We start from the raw sequence: 7459 nt of genomic DNA on the forward strand, positions 1-7459 counted from the left end.
CGTAATCTGACAGCTATTAGAAAAGGCTGAAGCCGGGAGGGAATGCAATAATACTCTATTTCTGGTGGGTTTTAGATTAGAAAAGAAATTTCATTTGACAAAAGTATTTCTTTGCAGCTTCAGTCACAAGACGTAAGCTTAATGAGATATAAACCCCACCTTACAGCTTGCACGAAGCAAAACAGTTTGTGATTTGCGGCACAGCTGGAATGACAAAATGGAGAGAAGCCTACATGCCATGGGGCACACAACTGGCTCGTCAAACAGCCTCAGTGACTTCAGAAGTTGTGGTTCTTTCAAACTTATCCTCATCTGAACTTCTCCCTGGATGCTGGAGTTTTAAATGGCTATCAAAGCAATCCAAAACCTCAATCTACCATGCTGAATGGGGTGGAGATGCCCTTCTGCCCAGCTCTACAAGCATCTATAGGTCATCAAGTGGGAAGCCTCACTGGTGAGGAGAAGCCACCCACATGGTGGGCAGAAGTTACCACCAACAACATCCCTACCAGTGGTAGGCAGTGGGACTCCCTCTTGAACCTGAGAATTTTGTGGGCAGGGAAGGATAAGGGTAGGTCAACCCAGCCAATAACACATCGGGTCAGATGTGGGCCTCTTCACCACAACTGCCTGGAAGTAGTGGAGCTGTGGAAGTACTGATGCTCAAGCTGTTCCATCAAGCCCATCACTGCTGGCTAGGGATTTGCATTGACCCCCTTGGTCTTCTTTCCGAGGTGGAATAGATGCACAGTGGCTACTAACATGTTTCCAGGCCCAGTTTAAGGGCTTGTTTATGCTATAAAGCCTTTTATAGCCCAGGATCCCAGAATACCAGCATGAATATACCTGGAACCTAAGGTAATCCCCTGAGGGCCTTCCCTTAGTGCCCCTCTGAGGAGTCTCAGGGTGGCAACAGAGGAGAGAGACCTTCCAGCTGAGTTCTGTATCTCAGAATGCTCTTCCCAGTGAGGCCCACCTGGCGCCAACAAGCATTTGATCCACTAGACTATGATAAAGCAGTGTCAAGCTTTTGTGTTAGTCTCCTTGGTTGCTAATAAGCTTGTTTGTTGTTATCTGTGGAGGTTGGTAGAAGTAGTGCAGCAACAAAACTGCTAGCACATTTACAAAGCTAAGCAGGGTCTGGTCTGGTTTCAAGTTGGATGGGGGGCTGTGTGTTGAGATTCCTGAATTGCAAAAGGTTGAACTAGATGACCCACAGGGTCCCCCCCAACTCTACAGTTCTATGATTGTACAATTTATTAAATTTTAATGTTTTAAAGTACATTTTAAAACTTGATTGCAAGTTGCCTAGAGTCTGCCCTGTGTTAGGTGACTAACAAATAAACGACAAAGAAAAGGATACTACTTAACTTATTTATTCTGTTTTGTCCCCTCTCCAACAATTTTGTACAAAGGATTATGCATGCATGAAAACAACAAATTAAGTAAAAACTCTCCAAATTAAGGCATAGTTTTTGGAAAAGAGAAAGACCTGATGATACTTCCAGTTAAATGTAAAAGTCTGAAATGGTTTTATTGCATATTATTGTGTATAGGGTAGGAACACAATGGTGAAGACATCATAACTGGAGTCTGTGATGACCTGTTGTAGTCATTCTTTCTGGGTTTCAATAATAATAATAATAATAATAATAATAATAATACCCTGCTCATCTGACTGGGTTTCCCCAGCCACTTTGAGCAGCTTACAGCATATATAAAACATAGTAAAATATCAAACATTAAAAACTTCCCAATACAGGGCTGCCTTCAAATGTCTTCTAAAAGTTATGTAGTTCTTTATCTCCCTGACTCTGAAGGGAGGGCATTCCACACAGAGGGCGCCACTACCGAGAAGGCCCTAAGCCCGGTACCTTACTCATCCACTTTCCCCCTCAACGTAACACCTCCTGGAAGTATGAACTAAACCTATATTGTACAGCAGCAGGGGGAAGTAGTTATTGGATCATTAAATGGGTCTTTAAATATGGAATCATTTAAAGAAAAGATGCTCATCAACCTGGTCTGGTACACAGTGTTAAGTGAACCAAACTGATTTGTATTGTGCAGATTAGTATGTATATCAGAATGAAAATTATCATTAGGTTTGGGCAATGCTTTTTTTCTGCGGGGACACACAGGGGTATGCATACCCCTAAACATTTTGTGAATCTAAGTTTGGCCTCATTGAGGGGCAGTATTTCAATATGAGTAGGAAAATGGAAGTACCCCTAAACATTTTTTTTAGAAAAAAGCACTGGGTTTGGGTACTTCTCTGCATTTTGGGATACAGTTTTTGATGGCGGGGGACGGACAGACACCTAATACATATAAAATGCATACCGTATTATTGTTTTCCTTATTATATTCCACCATAGGACTTCCTGACAAATATTTACAATAAATATTTTAGGTTAAATTTATTTGAAAGGATGCTTATTTTAGGCTAAGACTGGGAAGGAGTCTCACTGTTCCCTGTGCAATTTTAGTAGGATTTCCAGTTTTAAGGTGAGAGAAACACCACAGAGCAGATGAGTATTATTTTAGGCAACAGAGCTTCATATACATATTAAAAGCTTCATTTTACATGCATTATAGATTAAGGCCTGTGTGCATTTTTGTTGTTTTATTCTGACAAGCTTTATATTCTGTGTAAGCTATAATTAAGGAAAGAAGGATTACAGCTTAAGTCCTAAACAGACTACCCAGGGACTGCATGTCCTCAAGCCCAATGGGACTTACTTCTGAGTAAATTTGCATAGGTTCACAGTGCACATCTCCTTCCTGGGTTGTATTTAGACCTTGATTCTCAGAATTGCACAGCTGCTGCTAATGCTTCTGCATATGCTAACTTCTAGCTGCTGGTGAGACGTGCAAAAGTGGCCATGGACAGGCCAACAGCTCATGCAGACTTTGCATGCATTGACTTTTAGCATGCTGCTCTGAGAGGGGCTTGCTGAGAGCCTTCAGCGGCAATGCTAAATGTCAATGTCCCCAAAGCTCAGTTGGACAACCACTGTGATCAGCCCTGGAAACTAGTGCAAGACACAGCTCTCGCAACATGGTGAGAATCGGCACTCTGAGTGCATTCAGGGCTGGAGGGGAAACCGAATTTTGGTTCAGTTCACATTTAAAGGTGAAACTTCCCCATTTAGATTTCCTAAAACTGTATGTGAACAGGAAAGCAGTCATCCTTCAAAAATTTGCACTTCTCTGAATTTTGCAATGCAGTTCTCCAAGCAAGTGATATGTGGATGAAATGCTTGTGTGAGCGAAAATAACATTCCAGAGTACATCGCATTAGAGGGGGGTGGACTGCAAAAAAATGTGCACATTAGGCAATGGTCTGTTTGTTAGGAGAAGTTTGCACCAAAGCACCAACATATGTTGATGACAGTTTTTGAAAGAAAAAAGAATACGCAAATTGATGTGGAAATGAAAGACTGGGAAAGTGAAAAACTGAGATAAAACAAAACTGGCAGATTCACCCATCGCTATATGCATACTACTGTGAATACTTCAAAAGGGAAAAGATGTCATTACAAGTAGGTCTTAGATTGGCCAATGCCTGTATTAGGGATTGTCAAGGAACCCCGGTTTGAAAAATCAAGGTTGGTGATAAATGTAGTTAAATGTAGCTATATTCTTAAATTCCTGGAAAGTCAGATTAGCCTTGTTCTTCAGGCATTTATTTAATCTTATACAGTGGTACCTCGGGTTACATGCGCTTCAGGTTACATACGCTTCAGGTTACAGACTCCGCTAACCCAGAAATAGTACCTTGGGTTAAGAACTTTGCTTCAGGATGAGAACAGAAATTGCGTGGTGGTGGCAGCGCAGCAGCAGGAAGCCCCATTAGCTAAAGTGGTGCTTCAGGTGAAGAACAGTTTCAGGTTAAGAACGGAACTCCAGAACAAATTAAGTACTTAACCCGAGGTACCACTGTATATTTAATTTGCTGTTTGATTCATCTTGCCCCAGTCAATCCAAAGTGGTTTACAACCAGGCAATAAACCCCACATAGATGCATTAAAACCAAAAGGGGGAGAGGAACACATTAAAAACATCCCACCCAGTTCTAAAAGACCACACATAGTTAGAGGTCAAACACCTGATTATAGAATAATTTTTTTGCAGTCAGTCCATGATTGGCATTATATGTTCAAACTGTATCGCCAGATCAAAAGGATCCCCTCTATGTTGTTGGGAATTGCAGATGGAGAGAGTGCTCTTGTGATCAAGTTCCACTTGCAGGATTCACAGAATGTTGGACCAGAGAAGTATTTGGTCTCATTTGGCAGGGCGCGTCTTACGTTCTAGCATTCAGCTGATATGAGAAAATATGATCCCAGGAAGACAACCTGCTTAGGGAATTTGAGAATGGGGTGTAGTCTGGGGAGACAGATCTGTAGGCCAGAAGTTTCTCCTACCTGAAATAAGTAATTAATGGTCTACTTTTCAATGAAGCACCTCAAACAGGAGGTGAGGGCTCACATGATTGAATGTTCTTCCCTATCAAGAAAGGAAAGAATTAATCTTGCACGTGGAAAACAAGCCTACCAGGGATGAGGCTATTTTAGAATATTACAGTGCTTCCCAGGGTTTTATTTGTTTGTTTTAAAGGTGCCAGTACTCACCAGTAAATGGGACGCGGGTGGCGCTGTGGGTTAAATCACAGAGCCTAGGACTTGCCAATCAGAAGGTCAGCGGTTCAAATCCCCACGACGGGGTGAAATCCCGTTGCTCGGCCCCTGCTCCTGCAACCTAGCAGTTTGAAAGCACGTCAAAGTGCAAGTAGATAAATAGGTACCACTCTGGCGGGAAGCTACGGTAAATGATGCTTCCGTGCACTGCTCTGCTTCGCCAGAAGCGGCTTAGTCATGCTGGCCACATGACCCAGAAGCTGTACGCCGGCTCCCTCGGCCAATAAAGCGAGATGAGCGCCGCAACCCCAGAGTCAGCCACGACTGGACCTAATGGTCAGGGGTCCCTTTACTTTACTCACTAGTAAGCGCCTCATCCTTAACATTGGGGATGGGGGAGATGCTGGTACTGCATACTCTTGAGTTCCCCCAGAGGGGAGCATTGGCACTTTCTATGTTCTTTGTTATGGAAGAGGAGGAGCATTCAGTCATGTGAGTGTCATCGAAACCTGTTAATTCAATGGTATTATAAACTGATCCTGCCACCTTGAACGCAAGAATGTACACAAAAACATTTCCTTTTTAGAGCTCACCTCTCCCTCCTCACACAGGCACCTGAACTCTGGATTCATGGAAAAGAACCCTATTTCTGTAAGTGGTTTTTATTATGCATTACTGCCACAGGGAGCACAAAAGCCAAGCTCTTCAAAAGGGCTCAGCGGTGGAGCCAACACTGCTTACATCGCTCGCATGAAATAATGTGGCAATTATGACTAGAGCTTATGCTTCCTAACCATCCCTTTCTCAAGGGTAGTGAGTCAGAGAAGAGGGCATAGAAGTACTTGAAAGGGGAACACTTTTTGACAGCAGGCTCCACAGCGACTGGCTGAAACTGACTCACTCTAGCCACTGAAGCATGACATCTTTTCTCCTTATGGCTCATCTTTTCCATTATTAGGACCTGAGAGGTGACTTCACTTTGGCGACAGGCATATGCTCACTGCTCAGGTCTTTGGCTTGTTTTTTTCAACAGGAAGCCATAAACCAGATCCGCCTTGTAAGGTTCAAACCATGATCACAAAAAGACAGTCTACTAACGCTGCTGGAGACTAAATCATTATGAAACAGGTCCTCTTAAGAAGGAGACATCAACATTGTGCTGCCTGTCTATCATGAAGAGCTGGCAGTGATCAAGCAGTCTTGACAATCCCAGGTGGAATTTGTATGGGTCATCCTTTCTGGTTTCAGCTTGTATGTTCTTTGTAACTGTTCCTTAAGGGGTGTTTTTGGAAGTTCAAAAGGCCTCTGTTAAGGTCTACTGTCGTTCAGTACTTGACCTGATTTGAGAAAGCCAGATTTAAGAAACAGAGCAAAGAAACCAGAGGACTACATGAGGTTTGGAAGATTATATGGCAGAGAAGTTTTACCAACAAAACAAAATGGAGAAGATTTAAGTCATTCATGTACTCATGCCGTTTGGGGATTAAATCACAATTTTGTTGTTTTGGCACAGATATATCCAACTGAAAATATAGCACAGTATCTATACTATATATATACATTATTCCAGGCAATTCATTCCAGCTTTCAGATTAATTTCATAATAACATATATCTTAAAATATAGCCAACTTTGTTTTTAAGCCAACAAGGTTCTTTGAACCACTTAATCTTATATGGTAAAGACGGAGGATTGTTACAGTTCCACCAGTGCTTAAAATTATCAAACTTTGTTTTTAGGTTCTTAAATGTGTGTAACTTCAACTAATGGAAATTTTATTAGGAATTAGGAATAATTTCATTCACACACACATACACATACACACACACACACACACACACAGAGAGAGAGAGAGAGAGAGAGAGAGAGAGTAGTTGAGTGTTCCTTTCATTGAACCAATCCTGGCCCTATTATACTAATGGGTCTTGCACATGCACATTAGGATGAGAATGAACTCCTTTATCTTCGCCATTTTAATTAAGCATTTGAATTGTTTTGATGTGTCCTATAATGCAGTAATTTTATTGATACCTAATATCTTAAAAGCTCAGTGAATGGTGAGGAAAGCAGTCCATTTTATGGGGCAGTAAAATGAAGTGATGGAAATATCTGTGCTCAGAAGGTACAAAAGAGCATTAGAGATCAAGATTTCCTTCTCATCTGGTGGGAGTCTTCCCTCCCCTTTTCATGCCAGGCAGGGGCAGAACCAGGACAGAGGCAGCTTGCGATCTCTACTGGATCTAAAGCATTTTCCTCATCAGAGAGACCCAAGGACTGGGCCCTCCAGCTTAGAGCTGACATAACTGACACCCCAACCCAATAAAGTGGGATCTGTACTGCAAAAAGGAGAGGTGCACCCCCCCATCCACACTAGTAACCCTGAGCTACAGGGCTTCAAAATTTGCCATAGATCTGCCACTTTGCATTCCTGTATGTCTGCTCAGAAATAAGTCCCAGTGGATCCTATTGGATCCAGTGGAATCGTATCCTGAATTCATTATTCACTTGAGTCTGAACTTGTTGAAAATGTTAATTTGGTATCTAATAAAAATATTTTCAATAATACTTAAAAATGCCATGTGCTTGTCAATCATCCTGGTGGTCCATTTGCATCCAGTAGCAAATTCATGAGAGAGCAACTGTATAGAACATTGATGATATGTTTTCTTGTAGACTTACTTAAAAAAAAAAAGCTGGGAAAAGAAAACTGGACATTTAGAGAAGCATATGGAAGAAGTCTGACACAGCTTCCCCTTCTCCCACCTTTCAGCCTGTCTTTTAACTCTTGTCCTGGCTATATTGGGGATTTTTATTTT

At 41.9% G+C, this 7459-nt stretch overlaps 1 long non-coding RNA gene across 1 annotated transcript; it reads right to left on the reverse strand.

The window, feature by feature from the left end:
* Positions 1-200: 200 nt before the first annotated feature.
* LOC310846706 lies at positions 201-5314 on the reverse strand. The gene is made up of 3 exons (XR_014565494.1): positions 5237-5314; positions 4431-4512; positions 201-324 (listed from the first exon to the last, which is right to left on the reverse strand). It is a non-coding gene; the product is annotated as an uncharacterized lncRNA (long non-coding RNA).
* Positions 5315-7459: the final 2145 nt, after the last annotated feature.

Source organism: Podarcis gaigeae (assembly GCF_964106915.1).
Source record: "Podarcis gaigeae genome assembly, chromosome: 6".
In the NCBI taxonomy this organism is placed as follows: domain Eukaryota; kingdom Metazoa; phylum Chordata; class Lepidosauria; order Squamata; family Lacertidae; genus Podarcis; species Podarcis gaigeae.